The sequence below is a fragment of the Cryptomeria japonica genome, chromosome 6 (genome assembly GCF_030272615.1).
Source record: "Cryptomeria japonica chromosome 6, Sugi_1.0, whole genome shotgun sequence".
In the NCBI taxonomy this organism is placed as follows: domain Eukaryota; kingdom Viridiplantae; phylum Streptophyta; class Pinopsida; order Cupressales; family Cupressaceae; genus Cryptomeria; species Cryptomeria japonica.
This window is the reverse complement of record NC_081410.1, coordinates 430,334,913-430,357,807: the sequence shown is the minus strand read 5'-3', so window position 1 is coordinate 430,357,807 and position 22,895 is coordinate 430,334,913.

Genomic DNA, 22,895 nt, shown 5'->3' with positions numbered 1-22,895 from the left:
AAATATTAGATAATTATAATACTTCGCACAGAAACAACAAAATACAACAAATCAAAACACGGAGGACCAACCGAGCTTACGACTGACATGACAAGACAACACTATACAAGGAAACCTGACAGGGGACTCATGCAAAAACATTATTCCAACATAATAGGCACACCGGTGGAGGAGAGTTGTGGCATTCCACGTCCCTCCGAAGTGGGTGATGGAAGATCATCCCCTCGCACCCCATACAGACTCGCACCCATACAAGTAGATGAACACAAGAAATATCTCATACATAAAGAAGATATGTCAATCCAAGGTCATTATATACACATATAATCTATCATCTAACCATCCATCAAGATAAAATGCATAACCAACATATTAAAAGTTGTCACATAAGAGAGTATCATTCAGTCACATAAACCACTGAAGAAATCAATCAAAGTCAAACTAAGTTAAATGGAGTATGACTGAGGGAGGGGCATTACATGCTTTCTTCAATTATGGAGAACATGCTATGATTACTGTACGACAACATACAACACCTTGCCTTGTCCTCTACTTCCTCTGAGACACTTATCACCCTGCATCTCTATCCCATGCATTACTTTAATTGTTGACATCAATGACAATCTAATTCCAACAATATCTTTGTATTCTGGGGTTTTATGTTTCTCTTCTTCATATATGTTGCTCGGTGAAGGATTAGTTTGTTACTCTCGTGAAAGGACTGTGTTTGAAAAGATCAACATTTAGTCTATATGAAAACATACTGTCAGTGCAAAAACATACCATCAATGCAAAAACATACTATCTGTGCGGAAACATACAGTTTGCATGAAAACATTATGTGTTTGAAAACATTCTATGTTGCGCGATTCAAAAGTTTTGTTTGAATGTTTGAAAAAAAATTGTGTATGCGCTAGAGTTTGTGTAATTGTGTCAAAGTTTTCTATATAGGCGTCATTCTGTTATTTGTTGATTTTTCCCATGTCCATGTCGAACCAAAGGCTTGATTTTGGGGATTTCTATGACTCCTTATGATGTTTCTCCATATTTTACTTGATGGTTGTTGAGAATTTTGGTATTATGATGTACTTTGGCTTTGAGAAAGGTTGATATGCCTTGCTATTGAATTGATTGATTCATATTTGGATATAGGTTGATATTGAGATTATTGGTTCCATTTTTTTCATATGTATGATATAGGTTGATGTTGAGATTATTGGTTCCATTTTTTTCATATGTATGAGGCTATTGGATATTGGCATTATGATTTGCAATTGTGTTAAGGATCAAATTGAGATATGGAACCTTTGGATGGATTTATTATGAGATTCTTTGAGATGTTTTATATTTATGTTATTTTTTACCCTAGGTATAGGAACATGATAGGGGGAGTGACTTCCAAGTGGGTGTCGAGGTCATGTGTGAGACCGCCAAGAAATCCCTTGTAATAAGTGTCGGAGTCTAGACCGCCTGGGAATCTCATTGGAAGTTTTTCTATGTAAATAAGTGATAACCTTAATTAAATGATTAGGGGGTTGGGTATTTATCACATTAAACAAGATAAGAAATTGTTTGTGGAACCCCACTCATGGCCTAGAGTGCTAGTACAGGCTCATGATAAGATTGGGAAGGCCTTGTTGGCAGACTAAACTCCTTTGTCTTCACAAAAGGTTGAGTTGGTTCCACATGGGTATCACTTGGGTGTCAGGGTCTAGAGAGAGACTGCCACAGAAACCCTTGTTGATGGGCGTCGAAATTTACAGACCACCAGGGAAACCCTTGTTGATAGCATGTGATGACACTCCTTCCCTATATGTGTCCTACTACCTTAGCCTTGTGTTCTGATGGTGGCCTCTGGTGAGTTTTTGCTCTATGTTTAAGCTATGTTTTTTGCTTTTTGCTATGTCTCATGTTGTTAGTATTCAATTGTTATCGGATCTTGTTGAGAGTTGGTCTTTGTGAGTTGTCCCTTGATGGTTAGGTGTCAGCCTAGGTCTAGAGTGTGTGTGGGACCATATTTCATTCTCTAGAGCATGGGAGTGGACCTTTTTGGTTCCACATGGTTAGGTGGTTTGATGCCTTCTTCCATTGTGATTTCCTTCGTTGGATGCTCGTGTTCGTGATTGAGGATCCTTCTTCTCTTTAGCTTGTGCTATGAATTTGAAGTAGTTGTGACATATCTTCTATGTTAGAAGGATATCATAGTATTATGTAATCTAGAAGATTATTCATGTAGTTAGAGACTATGACTCCTTGTTGGAGTACATAGTATGTAGTGTATTTATCATCTTTGTATTGATATAATAATGTGATATATAAAATGTAATGATGTCTTATGTGGATTCTTCTATTAAGAATGGTATTGGATTATGTTATAGAAGTGTTGTTGATTACCTGGTTGTTGGAAATATTGATTAGGAACATTTGGAATTGGTGCATTAAAATTAACCTAATGTATTAGAAGTACTAGATGTGATATAAACTATGAATGTAAGAAAATATGGTTAGTGGTTACTTTCTCATGTGTTAAGAAATAAATTCTATATTAGATTAGTAAAGGAAACTATGCATTAGTGTTAATCGATAAAGTTCATATCTCAACGTTTTGTATAAGTGATGACGTTGGGATACCCTAGGGAATGTATTCTAAATGATTTAAGTTAATCCTACTTGCGTATTTATGTTCATGTGATCATGTTAGTTAATGTGTGTATTAATTTGAGATTATGCTTAGTTACATATGTGTTCATTTCATGATTATGTGTTGTAATGGATCTTTTAAAAAAATGCCTATTTTTTCCTAATTAGTTGGTTAGTTTCTCTAGGGTATTTTTGGCGAGCATTACACCTTTATTGCATTTACTTTGAAATATTTTGCATGCTGTGGTAAATAGAAGTTGTAGTAAATTCTTTAGATTTATGAAGCGTGTTGAAAATAAAGACATTTCTTTAGCACAATACATATGGAGGTGGTACTGGGAGAAGAAACGCTACCAGTTACAGATAGTGAATTTTTATAGTTTATAGGTATGATCACCATGAACCCTAACCTTGAGAAATTTCAAACTACTTTCATTTTGGTAAGTATAATCTGAATGATTGATTAATTAAGTGAAAGCTATGATAATTTTAAGCTCCAATTTTTAAAAAACAAGGCAAGACATAATAAAACAACTAGGAAACTAGAATATAGAAGTGATTGAACACATTTCTTAGAGATAAAGGGATGGGTATGAGACAAGGTAAGCTAAAGATTGGATTTAAATAAAAACACTAACAGGTAGTACCAAGGTTAGGCTATGTATTGGATACACATTAGGATATTTCAATACGGTTAGGTTTATGAAAATGGTATATGAACCAATTGCAAATACCTACATGAAGAATCTTTGTGACAATGAGTTGTATTTAGATGGAGGATTTTGCATGTTTATAAAAGCTCCAAACTTTCTTTAAGCATAACTATTGTACTATGATTTAGAAAATAAATTAGTAACCAAGAATAATAGAGTATATGATGAATTGACTTATGGGGGGAAGAGCAAGTACATTTGGTATCCAAAAAACATAATTAATAGGATCCGTGAATGTTGAACAATCAACTAACACTTTCCTAAAGAATGAGGATGCATGCAAATAGACAATCTATGAGATACAAATGAAGAAGGACAAGAAACATAGATCTCTTTCTAGATTGCCTAAGAGACTATAGAGAGATGATTTTCATCAGGATATTCATGATATCATCACCCTTTTCAGAATAGTAGCTAGGTTAGCACTCAATGGCATGTTTGAGTTGTGGATGTACACATACGCCTAGATAGTAAGAGAAAAATAATCTCATTCATTGGTCACAATAAATTAGTGAATTAGTCTTCCAACATATAACAAAAGTGCCACCTAGGATACTTTATGTCTTCCTACATAGTGTACTCATGCAAGTCAGAGCTAATGTCCAAGGGCTCAACATAGTAGGGACCCTAAGGAATTGATCGAGATAATAATTGATCTATCAACATTATCCATAGCTCACCCAAGAACAATCTCAAGTTCATCAAAAATTAGTAAATGATACATTTATAATGAAAGTTGTCAAATAACTTGAAAATAACCCATGACGGAGCATTTGTAAAGTGACAAAAGATCTTATCAAATACCATTGGAGTTGGTACATTCAATTCCCAACTACAAAATTTCTCAAGAAAACCATTTATATTTCCAAGATACCCTAGTGATTGGGTCATACTATCTAAGTTTACAAGGAAAATGGTTAATTTTCATGAAGCATTTTATAGTTTGCACAAAAAGATGAGTGTCAAATTTCATATAAACATTGACAACTATATGTTTAATAGATTAGAGAACACTTAAATTTCAGCAAAATATTTGCTAGCATATCATCTTCAGTTATATAAATGTGAGAGGGAGTCATTTGATCCAATCCAAAAGATCTAGAGGTTAATCAATAAGAAATTGGTTCACATTCCCCATATTGAAAAGTTTTGGATGGACCATGAAGATGACAAATAAGTTAAAATAAGAAGATATCAAAGATTAACCCCAAAATAGATACATGTACTATGACTTTTTGATATCCTGCACTAGGTGCATAAAGATAATGAAGATGTCCTTCACCCTAGATATTACAAGATTATTGAGAAACCTATTATAGAGCCTAATTGGACACAACTAGAGGTCACCTCCATTGAATAACTTAATGAACTAATCTCTAGAGCTAGTAGTGAAGGATTGGATAATTACATAGCATTACTAAGAGAAAGTTCAACTGAGATCACACAACCTCTTAGTAAGAAAAAGAGAAAGAGAAATACTGCAAATGAGCTTGACTATGATGACTTATGTTCAAGAAGAGGAAGATAATAGTGGCTAAAGAGATAGACCTCAAGGAATTGCAAGAAGATGAAGAGATGGATAGTTTTGGAGTGGATGTGGTTAATATAGGTGGAGATCCAAATCAGACAATAAGAAGTTTGATGGTGAATTTTATTGGAAAAATAGGAGGCATACCAATTAGTGCAACATCCACTCTTCATATTATAGTTCCCTTCCCATCTACTTATGTATTTCATCCCTTCTTTTGTGGATTTGGAATTGTTCCAATGGATTGAACCACTTTTATTTTAGATGCAGATCATTTTGTGATGCTTGATCTTGCTTTGGACTTTTCATTATTGTATTGTATGTGATTTTCAGAGCTATCTTATGCCTTACTTTGGTATATGGTCATGACCATTCTAAGACCAGTGATGTGCTTGATTGTTTCATTGGGTTGTTGCTCTACCTTGAACCAGTCCTAAGGTGTTTGGATGATTGAGATGGACCTATTTCATGATTTGGTATTATCATATGTAAAAATCTAATTTTAGTAATGATTGGAATAAGATAAATGATGTTTACTAGATCAGTTGATATATATATGCATGAGCAGGTACACTTGATGTGTGAATGTTTTAGTGAAAAGTATAGGACATCGACTCCACTTGACTTTACAGGTTTGAGAATGCCTACATTCCTCGATAGTGTTTAACAAGAGATAGCATAGTGACCAATTTTCTTGAGCCTAAACCCAAGCCCCTTGATTAGGGTAATTCTCTGGATTTCACTATTTTGATTATTTTAATGATTTTAAGGTTTTGAGCTCCGACTAGCACAATTGGTAGATTTTGAATACCTATTTGTCACGTTGAGTTGACCTGTAATGACTACTTGCTCACATTACATTAGTTGGGCATCTATTGCATGCATTTATGGTAATTTCATATCATGGAGGTAAATTAATATCAAAATATGCATTTTGTTAGCTATGTATTTGAATTAAAATTATTTGAGTGATTGGATATTTTGGGAACTTTTGAGGGAATTATTCATTTTATGAATTTAATTTGTATTTTAAATTTTATTTTATACCCCTCTTATAATGATCTTATAACTTCGAATTGGGCTCATTCTATATACACTTAGTGTATTCTTTCTTGCTCCTCTCAAAAACCCTTCTTGATGACACCAAATAATTGTTGATTGGAACTTTCTAGGAAAGATTTGGGAATATTTGGATTGGGGAGGTCTTTTTGTGGTTGAAATCTTGAGGTCATTGGTTGAGTGTGTAGAGAGCAGTTTAGAATTGAAGATTTTTCTCCAAGTTGAGGTAGGGGCCTTCATAACCCTCTTTCTTCTTTCAATATGAATATATTGATTGTTTGCAAGTATTTGAGTGTGAATTAAGACCATTTTGGGTGGTTGTAATCAATTTTTTAAGTGCTTTTTGAAGTGTTTAATGGTTTTGGATGTTGGCTTGGGAAAACTATGTGAGAATTGGGGTTTCAAGGAAAATGTTGTCCAAATCCTTCTATAATCCTTGTATGAATGATGTATTTATGTTTTTAAATTTTCATGAAGTGGTTCTTGGATGGGTTAGTCTCCAATTTGGCCTTCCATTCCTCATTTTTGTCCAACTAGGTGCCCTACTTAGGTTTCCAAACCTATAATGAGAAACTAACCGATAATGATGGATCTTCTATTCAATGGCACATGTGATAATAAAATTGGTTCTATTGATATAAATAATGGTTCTTTTATAAATTGTGGTGCTATTGATGCCCAAAGTGGCACATTTGATCAACCGTGTGGTGCTTTTGAGCAATGTTGGCTAGTAGACCCTATTTGGCCTCATTTTGCCTCCCAATTGATTCTTAGATCCTAATTGAACCTCATGTGAATTAATTATGATGGATTTGGTTTGTTTTTCTGTTGTTTCATGAATAATTGTATTTGTATTCTTGAATTAGAATCAATCCGTGATGGGATTCTTGACTCAGAGATCTAGAGGTTGCTCCTTGAGTATGACCTTGTTATACTTCGTGTATATGATTTATTGTGATGAAATTATGATTATTAGTGGATGTATTTATGCTTGATATGATTCTTTTTATGTTTTAATAATGATTGCTTTGAGGTGTATATAATTGCATTGACTTTTGCTTTCCTCGAGTGTAATAGTATGTTGGCTCTTGATATAAGCAGTGGAAAGAATGTTTGAAACCTTATGGAAATATTGATATATATGTGTATGCCTTGCATCTTCTTATGAGATTTCATTTCATTATTGGATCAAGTGGATCCAAGTCTCTTGGTTGTTGGACTAATTTAGTATGATTGACATGGATGAGATAACATTGTGATAAACGAGATATATCTTGACATTGAGATTATGACAAGTGGATCATTACTTTGTGTTTATTTTGATACCTCATTCAATTGAATGGGATGAGCCTAGGACTAGGTACTAAAGTGGGTTTAGGGAGTGGCTCCCAACACACACCCAACCCAAAGTGGTATACAGGCAATCATGTTGGGGAGTTTCTTAATCAAGTGACATCTTAATAATAAACTTGGGATGAGATAAAATATTAATAAGAGATATGTGGTGCCCCAAACATGCCTTGAGAAATAGTATGAGGCTCAGGATAACTTGGGAAGGCATGCCTACACATGTACAAATTGGATCTTACCCAGAGTAGTTTGCTCGCACATGTGGCAATGGTTCTTGCATGATTGTCATTCTCATCCGTATGAGAGAATGCTTTGATTTTATGTGGTGCACCCTTATGAGCACACATGATGACACTCCCTACACTAGCACTCTAGTATCTAGGTCTAGATAGTTGAATAACATCCTATGGATTTACTGTTGCTTGATATTTTGGTTATCTCATTGTGATATATGTTATATGGAAATTTGGTGTTGATCTTCTGGGTGCCTCCTTGATCTTATTGTTGTCAGTTGAGGATACTTCCCCATTATTTTGGTATTTTACTTGTTGACAGCTCTAGCACCTTCTATTACTTGATTGTTTCTCTTTTATGAGAGTGATGAATTGTCAACATTATCATATTGATGTAGTTTTATATGACTCTTGTTGGTTTTATTTTTATGTTGAGAGTTTGGTCCATGTTGGCTCTTGTGTAAACCTATTTTCCTTCCTTGTATTCTTGTATGAAAGTATGGGTTGTGTGACTATCTCTACGACAATGGAGGTTGGACCTAAGGGTACCACATGGTTGGGTGGAATTTCCAACTACCATTGGTGCTTAGAGGACTTGGTTTGTGATTGCCTTGATGGATGATACCTCCTTCCTCAATATTGAATTCTTTTCATTTTCTTCTCTTACTTGTGAGATGTAATCATTTGTATATGGTACCATTGATGTATCAATAAGCATGTATGTAATGGACACTCCAATTGGAGATGGATGTATAATTAATATTATGTATGTATTGATATTGCTTTACATGCACTGGTACTAGAATCGGGAATGATGTATGGTCTCTTATGCTCCTTTTGTAATGCCCTGCCAAGAAACCCTAAAGGATTAACTAAAAACACTCGAAAAGAGTGCAAAACAATTTTTTAAACAATACTAAACTAAAAGATACATTAAGATAAACATCGCATTTAATTTGCAAAAGCAAAAAACTTAACTTAAACTCCTAAAGGATTTCCAAAAAAGATTACTCAATTAAACTAATTAAGAATAAGGTTGATTGATCTAACTCAAGGTAGAATGGTTACAACAAGAACATAGCATTAAAATTCCATTAGAAGATTACAATAATCATGTTTGAATACATACAATTGTATTTATTTACATTACATTTTGAAAGATACATTCATCATAGTTCATTACATTGCATTTAATCCATAATTTCATTCATACAAATATAAGATCTATCACCTAGGTTACATCATAATTACATTGCACTTATAACAACAAGTCTCATAAGAGTACATAATGATTACATCAAAATTAAATCTTTCCATGAAGGCATACATAATCAAATGATACATCTGACCACATAAGGTCCAAGAAATACAAAAATAATCCAAGAAGAACAAAGAGGATCCAACTAGTACACGAGATGAGCAAATCCAAAAGAGCAACTGGAGGACCTATGAAGCCAATCCCTTGCAAGAAGGAATGAACACCCGATGGAAAGTGGCTCTACCACTCAACCATGTGGCCCATAAAGGAACCACCCCACCATGCTAGACCCTCTAGCAAACCACAAAGAATTCACACATGGTCTAAATATTACATCGGGTAACCACATAAAATATACACACACAAATATGACTCCACAATAATACTCCAGGTGACATCAACAAGACTACACATCAGTGAACATAAGGGAAGAGTATCATCGCATAGCTTGGAATGGTTATCCTGGAAGGCCTCCATAGGCCCCGACCCCCATCCTTGGTTATCCTAGCAGCCTCTCCCGAACCCCCAACCCCATCCAAGTCTCATGCGGACCCAACAAACCTTTCATGAGGACAAGGTGGTTGGTGTTGCCATTCCAGACCTTCCCACTACATCCTGAGTCTGTATGAGTACTCAACCATGAGCGGGGTATAATTAATCTTAATTAGTATTTAAGCTACCCAAATCCCCTAATATATTATTAGGTTATTGTAAAGTGAAAAATTGGATCCTAGTGACTCCCCACCTAGGAGAGAGAAAGGAAGCCACTAGGATGGTTTTCACTTGGGAAGAACTTTACATTCAAAAGATGGGTTGAATCCGCTAGATCCAAATCCGAGGGAAACAAGGATGTGAATTCTGAGTGGATTGCAAGTGGTTGAAATGTGATTTACCCTCTTTTGTAAATGAGAAAGTTGACTTGTTGACTATGCGGAAAAGAGAGAGGAAATGAGTGAAATGAGGTGCTACTAGTTCGGGATCGCGTTGTAACTTTGGATTTGAGCTAATTAAACTGACACGGATTTGCCCTGCAAATTTGGAGAAAATTTGTTGGGACTGTGGCTGGAATGTACATGGTCCGCCACAAAATCCGCGAAATGAAAAGGGTTCGTTTGTCTCTGCAAAAGAAGCCCAAACCTGCAATTACAGCCGTGCACTTGCAACCTACACACAAAAGAGGAATCAACCTAGAAATAAAGTAATTGCAAATGCTTGAATGTAAACAATGGAAATGTATACCTTGTAGATCTGCAACTTGTTGATGATGATTGCTTTGCTTCGTGAATGTGGCACAAATGTTGTATGGAATAGCATGTAACATGAAAAAACCCTAACACACACACATGCTTGCAAATGAATGTTGTAATGTTGCTCATGTTTTCCTCATCAATAGGAACAATAACCAGAGCTAAAACCTCAACCCAAAGATTGGACATTCACTCTGTGAAGTATTATCTCTACAACTGAATTTCATTTGTTTGTCAACCCAAGGAAGTATTACTTGAAATGGGTCTGCACTATATATGCACTAAGTTCCTGCAATAGCTACTCTGCATTACTGTAGCAACTAAATCTATTTGATATGAACAAGCAAGAATCATAACAATTGAATCACTACAGGAAAGCTTAGCATTAACAGAAAATTCTAATTAAAGAACTGTTAACTAAGTTCAAAGCTGACAAACAAGAATTACTATGTTTGCTTTGGCTACAGGAACAGTCACGGGATCTGTTTCCAGTGGTTGTAGGAAGAGTCAATCGCTAGAACATCTACTGCAGCAAAAAGGAAAACTGAACCTAAGGAATGCACAAGACTACTCACCAAGTGGGCCCTCTTGGATGAGTCTATCTAGACTTCAAAGATTACTCTATATACTCAAAATAACATCATTTTTATTCATTGTTTTTCAAAGGTTGATACAACACATGAAATGAAAGAAAATGTTTTTAATTCTAAAAATACTATGCAACTTTGTTTCTAATCCCCTGTCTCTAACCTCTAAGAAGAGTTGCAGGCTCTTATTTATAAGAAAACTATAACAACTCCCTACAATCAAGGTCACATCGATGAAATGAGGCGGACAATATTAATGACATCAAACAAATAGAGTTAATCCACTGAAAACGTGGATCTCTACTAAACCGCAGCCAAGGATATAGTGTGGCGGTGTTACAAGATTGATGTTTGCTGAAGACAAACATAAATGAGTCTAACGCGCCTTGCTATTCCTTTTCCGCATCTAACGCACACTATTCTCCTTGTTGTTTTGAATATTTAACCGCTCCTTGAATATCTCCAACTGCCTTTATGACGTGCCACAATAACCGGATGTGCAACATCTCATTTATTCCTATAAATAAAAAGATAAAACATACAAGCACACATATATATCTATTTTAATTAATCATAACACTTTTACATTCGCACATGATATCACCTATGATAATTTGCATGGCAACATGAATAATTGGTCAAAACAAAATAGGATTTAATGGGTTTAGTTATCATCTAAAATGCACATAGTCAAACTTTAATACATCATATGACTCAAAGACTATCCCATTATACAAATTAAAACATGGCAAAAACTTATCAGTTATAGGAATAAAAGAGCCAATATCTCAACTCATCAGCTCCCATGGATGAATGAAGAAGACTTGGATGCTTGAATGCTTGATGATGACCTTGAAACCTTGTATCTTCTCCTTATGCTCTCTATTTGTCTTTTTATTGTCCATATGTCCATGAATGAGGGTATTGAATTCCCTTTTATACATGCCTCAAGGATTAATTTTCAACCACTGAAGTCCGACAAAGAGGAATAACAAACCCCGAAGAAAATAAATGCATAGGAGATCGGGCAGACCTGACATAGGGCCACCCTAAGAGGTGAGGACTGGGGCACCACGCCACTATGTCCTAGGGGGATAGGGGCACCACGCCCCTGTCCTGCCCTATTTTGGGGCCCGGACAAGGTCTAAAGCAGACACAAGACATGAGGAGGAAGAGAGAAGGGTTGGAAATGCAGAAATAGGTCCCAGTTAAGGAAGGAGATGTCGTCACTAATGTGAGGACCCCAAATATGGTTAAAATTGTAGGGGTCGCAATTTTATGATACTACATTTAGCCCCCACTATAGCGGGAGTATGGCTTATGCCACTACTGTCGGTAAAGTAGAAGAAAAGAGAGATGAAGATGAGAGATGCAGAGAAAAACCACAAGGAGTATAAGACATCACTAATATTGAGGAGCAAAAAGCCCCCAATCTTAGGGTCTCAACTCACACCAACATATGCAAGAGAGCACAAAACAAAAAGGCACAAGACACACAAAACAAAGACAAAGCGCAAAAAGATACACGATAAGAACAAGACACAAGATGAAAAACTAACTAGTCGAAGAGATCTCAAGCTCATATGTCTCAACAACTAATCAGGACACAAAGACCAATGCCATCACATAAACATGAGTGACCACATAAAAGAGAAAAACTGACATCATCCATGAACTATCAATAGTAAAACTATGAGTTCATGAGAGGAAGAAGAGAGAGAACATGAATACACACTTTGGTGATCCATGAGAAGAAAGAAACCATGGATGTCTTGCCCCTAAAACTAGGAGATACATGGAGAGAAGGACATGGAAAATCTCGCCCCTAGAGCCTGTATAGGTGATCCATGTAAAGAGAGAGAGTGAGAACACCGTTACTTCCACTCAACCTCATGCGCGTGTGGAAATGAGGTTTGAAGCACCTCATAGGAGTCTATGTCCGAGTACGCTACAACCTATATAGAATGTATATTACAAGTGTCAAGAAAGGTGTGATATCTCTCTCTAAAAGACCGTGCTCTGGTTCTGAGAATAATTACCCTACATAAGAGAAAAGTGGCGTCGTCTCGCTCTAAGAGACCATGCTATAGTTCCAAGAATGACCCACTGTACAAGAGAAAAGTGATGACATATTTCTCTAAGAGGTTTCCCTCTAGTTCCAAGAATGTCCCACTGTACAAGACAAGAAGAAGTGAAGACATCTCGCTCTAAGAGATTGTGCTCTAGTTCCGAGAATGATCCACTATAAAAAGTGATGACATCTTGCTCTAAGAGGTTTCCCTCTGGTTCCAAGAATGTCCCACTATTTAATGCATGAGATAAGTATAGTACAAAGGAGTAGTGTGGGTGCCCCCCCTTAAGATGTCAACATAGACTAGTGTTGATATCTTAAGGATAGTAGAACAAGGATACCTACCTTCATCACAAAGAAGATATCCGCTATGCAACGATGTCATAAATCCAAGCAAGAGAGGGAATACTCTTCAAGCAAGGATAAGATAGTTGACAAGAGATGTCTTGTTGTAAGTGTAAAGGTGATCCTTGGAGGAGAAGAGATCTTTGTTCAAAAGACATCTACCCCCAAGAGGAATTGTCTTAGACAAATATAACATCTTCTAGATCAAGAATAGGAAAGAACAAGAATGTAATCCTTCCTCCTCTTTATAGGTGAAAGGGATTCTTGATGAGGGATGGATCACTTTTAGCCCCCAGAGGGATGGTTGGATTTATCATAGATTTACATAACCAAGTGTAAAAGAGGTTGTAGTCAAGGATTAACACTTCTTGTATAAGAGAGAATCCTTAAGCCAATAACCAATAATTTTGCACAAGGGATGTCATCAAGTAATAGAACTCACACCATCCACTTAATAGGGCAAAGTGGATCCCTAGAGAAAGAGAGAGAGAGAAGGATCATTGGCCCCCAAGTTAAGGGACAATGAGAAGAATTTACACGATCTACTAGAGAGAGATTAAACATAAGCAAATGTTCAATGAACTTACATGAACACATGCAAGAAAAGACATTAGTAAATATAAAATACACATCTCAAGAAGTGGTAATCTTCAAAAGGAAGAGAGAAAAAGAATCATATATTCCCCAAGGGGGATTAATCATAAAAGCATACCATTGTAAGAAATGATAATGAAAAATGCAACCCCTAAAGGAAATAATAATAAATGAGAAAGAAAGAAACAAAGGGGAAGGAGTGAAAATCCTTGACCCCCAAGTGAGGAGAACAAAGAGAAATATTACACATTTTTTGATGGTGATTAGTTTCAAGTGATATGTCATCCTAGTGGAACAAATCCTCTCAAGGAAATGATACATACCTCCCAAGAGATCATTCCTTGCTAAGGGGCATATCATACTTGTGAATAATCGAAACTAAAGAAGAGGTAAGATTTCCAAGAGAATGAAGGAAAGAAAAGAAGTGCAGTACTCATTGAAGATGCCCTCTCCAAGCAAAGAGGAAAACCAAAGAACAATTATATGCTCACATAGGAATAGCCCTATGCAAGAAAAGAGATCTAAAAATGAATAATGCACCAAGATAGAGATAAATGCATAGAAAGAAGGAGAAAAATGGACTTCATGTTGCTGCCCCAAAGTATATGAAAGTGAAACAACACCACCACTAATGATAAAGAGCCCCTATGAAATGGGCTAATTAAGTCATAGGATGAAGCGCAACATGAAGAGAAAAGAAGTGCTAAGACATGATGTTTTTACCAAGAAATATAGCTAGATCTCCTGTGAGACAAATGTGTGCAAGATCATATTGTAGTTGAACAAATTTCTTAAATAAATAACATTTTCCAATAGAATGCGAATATAAATCATGAAAAATGCAATATTCAATACCTTTCACTTGCTTAAGATTTTTTATTTTTATTTTGAGGAGGAAAGGAAATGTTCTTGTCATATTTCAATCTCCAATAGATTCTTGTAGCTAATCTGTCAGGATGGTAAATATCATCTTCCCATGGAGAAGAGGGTTTGTTAGGAGAAGAAGTTTCATTATCCACAAATCTGATTTTGCCACTATCTATGCCTTCTTGAATAGATTTTTGAAAATCAAGGCAATCATCAGCATTATGGTCATGGGTTTGATGAAATGAACAAAAATGACGCTTTGAAGAAGAAGCATTCTTACAGGCTCTCTTGATTTGTTGTTTTTCAAGGTAATCTTTAATTTTTTGGAGTCTAAGGAATTCGTCCATAGAAAGAGGGGTACCACTTCCTAGGCCTCTTGTAGTAGTTTGTGTAGGAGGGTTTATAGGGACACAAATTCCATGCTCAAATTTCCCAATTCCTTGTCCTTTAAAACCTTGTTTTGTAATTATATGAAAACCACACTATAAGAATGTTGCAATTGACTAGATGGAGGAACAAGATCATGAATTTCTTTGAAATCTAATGTGTAAGGAGGTAGGAAAGGATTTGTAGATGAAGGAGGAGTGTCATGTGGAATGAGAATCTCTTTGCCTTTATCAATCTTATCCTTTTTGGAAGATTGAGGAAGCACATCTTCATCATCTAAAAGCTCATTTTTAGTGATTTCTATGCAAGGAGAAAGGTCATGGATAAAATGCATGACATCATCCTATCTACATAGACTTTGATGTTGAAGATAGGTCTTGGGAGAATAAGGAGGATCTAAAGATGTAAGAATTTTGATGTTTTCATATTGCCCCCCTTGGTCAAGGGTGTGTGTAGAAGAAGAAGATGGATCCATATTACTTTCCAATGCTTGCTCTCTTGTAGAAAGATCATTGGGTAAAGCATTAGATCTCATTTCTTTCACACAAGATACCCTAGGAGAGGTACAAGGGTTAGGATCTCTAGGTTTAAGATCTACAAAAGCTTTAAGGTGATTAACATAGGAAATGCATGATGTTAACAATATCACCATAATGCAACATAAATGATACATGAAAGCTTTGAGATCTAATAATTTGGAAATCCTAATAACACAATTTGACCAAGTGCTATGAAGAAAGAGAAGCAACAAAAAATGGAAGAAACTCTTATCTAACACATGATAAATATATGCAAAAATTAATGCAATCACATGTGAAAGATCAAGTAAATCCCATTTATTAATTACCATTAAAAGTCTCTTAAATGAAATTTGAATGTGCTAGAAAAGAAGATCTAAAATTAGGACCTTTTTATGAAAATTAATTTTAGATGTGAATTTGATGAAATTTGAATTTGTGTTTGACCCTAGAGAGTGTTAAAATTGATAAAGTGCGCTTATTTTCTGGTTCTGAGCAGAAAAATATAGTCAATTATGTCTCCCGAAATTTCAAGAAAAAAGCAGAGGACCGTGGTGGGAACACACACGGTCCACCCAACTTTTTTTCAAAATTTCCAGGGATGATAGAGATTATGATTCTAATGCGGAATCCAAAAAAACTACCGATTTTGGATGTCTAGATCAGTCAAATTTGCAATCAAAGGTCAAAAATAGAAGAATCTTAAAAATTAGGGTTTTATGATTTAACCACTGAATTTTCAGAATAAAGAAACAGATTTGAATTGCAATTTTGAAATATAAATTAGTTTTGTAACAAGCAATTAAAATTTTACACCTCACAAGCTTAATTTTCTTAAAATGAAAAATTAGGGTTTTTATTCAATTAACCTCTAAAATTTGCAAATAGATCAAACTTGAAAATGAAAATTTGAAATTCAAATTGCAATTCATCAGATCTAAGAATGAGAAATCAGAATTAATGTGTAAGACGTCAGGTTCACCAAAATGTAAAGTGGAAAATTGGATCCTAGTGACTCCCCACCTAGGAGAGAGAAAGGAAGCCACTAGGATGGTTTTCACTTGGGAAGAACTTTACATTCAAAAGAGGGGTTGAATCTGCTAGATACAAATCTGAGGGAAACAAGGATGTGAATTCTGAGTGGATTGCAAGTGGTTGAAATGTGATTTACCCTCTTTTGTAAATGAGAAAGTTGACTTGTTGACTATGCGGAAAAGAGAGAGGAAATGAGTGAAATGAGGTGCTAATAGTTCGGGATCGCGTTGTAACTTTGAATTTGAGCTAATTAAACTGACACGGATTTGCCCTGCAAATTTGGAGAAAATTTGTCGGGACTGTGGCGAGAATGTACATGGTCTGCCACAAAATCCGCGAAACGAAAAGGGTTCTTTCGTCTCTGCAAATGAAGCCCAAACCTGCAATTACAGCTGCGCACCTGCAACCTACACACAAAAAAGAGAAGAAAGGGGGTTGTGGATAGGGGTTTGCCTCAGTCAAACTCCAGTTGAGGAATCAACCTAGAAAGAAAGTAATTGCAAATGCTTGAATGTAAACAATGGAAATGTATACCTTGTAGATCTGCAACTTGTTGATGATGATTCTTTGCTTCTTGAATGTAACCACAAATATTGTATGGAATGGAATGTAACATGACAAAACCCTAACACACACATGCTTGCAAATGAATGTTTTAATGTTGCTCCCATGGATGAATGAAGAAGACTTGGATGCTTGAATGCTTGATGATGACCTTGAAACCTTGTATCTTCTTCTTATGCTCTCTATATGTCTTTTTATTGTCCATTTGTCCATGAATGAGGGTATTGAATTCCCTTTTATACATGCCTCAAGGAGGAATAAAAAACCCCGAAGATAAGAAATGCATAGGAGATCGAGCAGACCTAACATAGGGCCACCCTAAGAGGTGAGGACAGGGGCACCATGCTACTCTCATAGGGGTACATGGGTGCCACACCCCTGTCCTGCCCTATTTTGGGGCCCAGACATGGTCTAAAGCAGACACAAGGCATGAGGAGGAAGAGAGAAGGGTTGGAAATGCAAAAATAGGTCCCGGTTAAGGAAGGAGATGTTGTCGCCAATGTGAGGACCCCAAATGTGGTTAAAATTGCAGGGGTCACAATTTTATGACACAACATTTATTACTTAATTATCCAACTTTCGAGGGGATTATCCTAGCACCCACTTTGGGCCCAACCCCCACTCAAAAGCCACTCTTCCTTATGACACTACACAATCCCCAAAGAACTCCAAAGCAAAAACATAAAATCCAACCATACACAGGGAGTTAAAACACAACTGAAGAAATATACTTGGTCACACAAACCCTTCCATCTAGGTTTAACCAACTGGAGGTGTGATATGGACAATTAGGTCTACTCACAAGACAAGACCACAAAGGGAAAAGGCATGAAAAGGTCAAAATCAACATATACCCAATTAACTTGCACGATGACTTGATTAAGAAGCCATACCCACACACACATGAAAATCTACCTTTTAAGTAACATTAAGCCATTAAGTTCCTGAACCAAATGACTAAAAACAAGTTTCATTTGCAATATAGTTTATAATTAATCAATAACGAGTAAAGCCAAACATATATGAAACAAAACCATTATTTACATTCGAATAAAGATTTGTTTTTCCATCTAGTTCATATTGACCAAGTTTTACTATAATTTATGAATTTCAAATATTTACTAACATCAATTTATAAATTTTAAAAACAATATATAAATTTAGACATATATATATATATATATATATGATAATTCACAACTCAGAAAGCACACTATTCATATATATAGGTTGGGCCCACGAAAGGAGTAAGGAGGGCGTGGGTTTGTGAAGACCCACGACTGTGGGTACCCACCCCCACAGTTGTGGGCACCCATGTTGTGGGAGAGCCCACAGTCATAAGTTCCCACAGAAAAATAAAAACGCCCAAAAAAAACAAAGAAAAACAACAACCCCCCCCCCCCCTCAATTTAATAAATAAAAAAATATTATTTTCTCTCTTCTTCATTTTCTAAACAGAAAATCAAATAGAATTGGACAAAAAAAAACATAGTTGTATATAAACAGCAAAACAAAATAATTTCTTTAGGTATATATAAATATGTTATATATGCAACCATAATAGATTCAAGTTTCCTCATTTTCTAATTCATAGCACAAGCAAATAAAATTTTAAAACTTCAAATTCCCCAAACCTTTGTTTTGCTCTACATCTCTGAGATTCACACGGAAGAAATAAAATAAACTAAACAGAAAATTTACACTTCCACATATAAACTTCAAACACTTCCTCTTTCTTACAAGAATCTTCAATGAATTTTCTCTACTAATCATAGCACACAAAAAACAAAGAGATTTCTTTATCAGCACTAAAATTCAATAACAGAGGTTTTAATCCCAACATTATATGTTTTCCTAGAAGAAAATTTGAAGAAGAATCCAATGGATGCACACACAACAAACCACACAAATCCTATGGATGCACACACAACAAACCACACAAATCCTTCCAAAGCTTTCCACCAAAATAAACCCCTTCAAAATTTCATCAACACCTCCAAGCAAAACCCCCATTCAACAGTGGAGAGGAAATTTTCCCAAAATGCAAGAACCTCCATATTCTGGAAAAATCCCCCAATATAAAGGATTTTTTTTTTTACCTAAAATATCTTTTAGGGCAAAAATCTTTTCCTTAAGAAAATACCACTTTTCCTAAAATTCAAATTTGAATTTCTTTCCTCCAATTAATAACATTTATATTTTTAAATTAAAATAAAATTTCCTCACACACAAAAAAGCCATCTAGATATTTAATTTTTTTTAAGTTAAAATAACTTTTTACAAAAACACAAGACACAATATTAAATCCACTAGATGATATATATTAAACAGTTAATTTAATTAATCAACCTAGTATTATTGATTTATTTATTTTAACATAAAAGGTTCTCATAATAATTTATTCCTAATTTAATTTATGCATGACAGTACACATTAATTATTAATTACCCTAAGGTATTAATAATTAATTTCACATAAAATAACACTACAAGGATTTAATAAAGTCACAAAACGCATAAGACACAAACTCATCTAAACAAAATAAAGACTTGACCCGCATACCAACATTGGAAAGGTTGACATAAGACTGACAATGCTCACTATCGAGCAAGGCTAGGGATGATAATTAGGGCCTTAAGACTATTTCCTTTTCTTCCATCGGGTTAATTAGGTATGCCCAAACCTGTGGAGCCAGGTGGAGTCAGTACCTTGTACCTACAATTCCTGCATCACCGAACCACACCTACATACATACATACATATATTCAAACATGGTAGACACACCGGTGAAGGATAATCGTGATGTTTCGTGTCTCACCGAAGTGAGTGACGGAAAATCATCTCCTCGCACCCCATACAGACTCCTCACATGCATGAAGACAGATACATAATGCAACTCATACATAAGGTAAATGTGTTAGTCCATGGTCAATAGCACATAAATAAAGTTATCATCTAATCATCCATAAGGAAATAATGCATAATCAACATTCACTGAATCACACACTAAATCATAGTCTACCATAGCATAATATATAAATAAAAACATCACCACATAGTGTATCCACAAAACCACTAAAAAAGTCAACCATGGTCAAAATGAGTATCAAAAAAGTATAATCAAGGGAGGGGTACTACACCTTTATCCTTTATGTATCATGATGTTATCATAGGAATATTTCTATTGGTCTTTTACAATGAACATAGATTTATCGGTTTTGTGTTGGAGGTTGATTTAGTCATCTCCTAGTAGGTCATGAGTGTTTGACCTTGTCATGTATGCATTGCTAAGGTAGCGACGTTAGGGAGCCCTTAGAGGTGACTTGAGTTATCTTGGTTGGTGTTCCAAGATTTTAGTCTTCTGCATGTGCTAAGTTGGTTCATAATTAGTTGACTTAATCTTGAGGTTGAGCATTATAGTTGTATATGCAATGCATGATGACACTTTATTACTTTAAAAAGGAAAAACAAAAAATTTCATGCATTTCTTGTACATTTTTATCTTATCCTCTATGGTTCCTTGGCAGGGTGTTACACACATACTAAGAGCATACGTAATAAAAATAATCCCATAATAATAAAATTTAATCTCACAAGGTTTGTTGAGGGCAATTCTAGTGTCAAGCACATAGCCTATAATTGCATTATTTTCCTTGCCACCATCAATGTCGACCTCAATAATGGGAGAGATAATAGGTCTGATACCCCAAAAAAATATGTTAGGTGAAACGGATGAAGATCTTATCCAAACATGGGAAGTAATATAGCAAGCTAGCCAAAGATATAGATAGTTACAAGAATAGATCATGCCTTGCAAAAGGAGACACCATAGACTTGAGTTCACGTTGTGGATGTAGATGAATGAGGATATACACCTTCTGTTACTAAATCATTAGATCCAGAAAGTTGGGAGATACAAGAAGCCCTAGAATGGACATCTAAAATTGTGACTGGAGAGGTTTTTTTTAGTAGGAGAGCCTAGAATCACTAGGCCAATCCCAAGGTGAGATGAAGAAGAAATAGAAAATATGTCACATTAGGTAGCCAAGGTTTCGCTAGGAGAAGGCGAGGCAATTGAAAACATCATTGAGGCATCTTAAGAACAAATGACTATGTCTGAAGAACAAAAATTTGAAGATGACAAAATGATAAAGAGTATGGAGGATATAAAAAAAATCTTCCTGAGAACCAAAGATTAGAAATCAGACAAAGTAGTGTCATAAAGGTGCATGGAGTTGAGAAAGATAAATAACATCCTAAGGAACAAGGAGAAAGTGAAATTTAAAACAAAAAAATGAAAGGATAATCGTGTCCATAATCCAAAGATAATAATATAGGAGCAGAGGATTGAGGAACAAGCCATTGTAGTGCCCTTCCATGACACACTCAGTTTGGTGCATTTGATTGATACTTTTGTTCTTGTTTACACTCCTTGATGTTGAGATAATTTATGGTTATTTTTGATACATTATGTCTTTTTTATGTTGGATCATGATATATACTCAAGACTGTAAGGATGTTAGGGGTTATAATTGGTTATTTATATTTACTCATTATCATGTGATGTGTTTTACATTTATTTATTGTGATTCTTTGCTATGCACTAATCCTTATATTATGCTTACATTAAATATGATGTTGATTTTTTTATGATTCTATGCTATCACTATGTTTTCTGATTACTTTTGGCGTGAAAGGGACAATGTCACATCACTCATTTATGAGTAGGATGTGATTTTGTGATTCTCTTTCACCTATTTGTCTCTCTTATGTATATAGATAGATAGATATACATATACATATACGTATGTGTGTATATATATATATATTTATTTATTTATTTATTTATTTATTTATTTATTTATTTATTTATTTATGTATGTATGTATATGTATATATATGTATATATATGTATATATATGTATATATATGTATATATATATGTATATATATATGTATATATATATGTATATATATATGTATATATATATATATACATATATATGTATACATATATATATATATGTATATATATATGTATATATATATGTATATATATATACATATGTATATATATATATATATGTGTGTGTGTGTGTGTGTGTGTGTGTGTGTGTGTGTGTGTGTGTATGTATATATATATATACATATGTATACATATATATACATATATATACATATATATACATATATACATACATGTACATATACATGTATATATACATATATATACATACATATATATCTCAATCTTCGATAGTCCTGTGTCAGTGGGTCCATCACAAATAATATATTTGTTGATCACACTTTAGGAGTTTTTCTGCACACACTTTCTTTGTTCAGTAGTTCTCAAAGGACACGAATATCCGATACTCTAATGGTGGTGATCCCAAAGCCGATCACTTGCATTGTGATGTCAGTGAAGTGTCTTTCCATAATGAGCAATAAATAAAGTAATTAATAAAGGTTTTGTTTCAAATCCTAAAGCGGTACAACAGCCACCAAAACTCAAGAATTAATTGCTCCAAGTTTTCATGTATTTGTCAACCTTGCTCATGTCATTTGTATTCGAGACTTTTGGGAAGTTTGAAGAGGCACTCGAACAAAAGCATAAAACTAGGTTCAAAAGTAGAAGCTCTCTTCATTTTAAAATTGTTCAAATTTGCAGTTTTCTTGTTGATAAAATAGTAGAAGCTTCTTAATCTAGCATTCATGAACTCCTGCTTTCCTCACTGCTCCATCCTGTTTTATCCCAACTTGAGCTTCCATCCTTTATTGGAAACCCTAGAATTTTTGCATTCAATATCAATGGCACCCAAAATCTCTCAACCCATAGAGAATAAATTGAAATACATTAAAGACACAAAATTCGTCCCATTCACAATGCATGATATTCAGA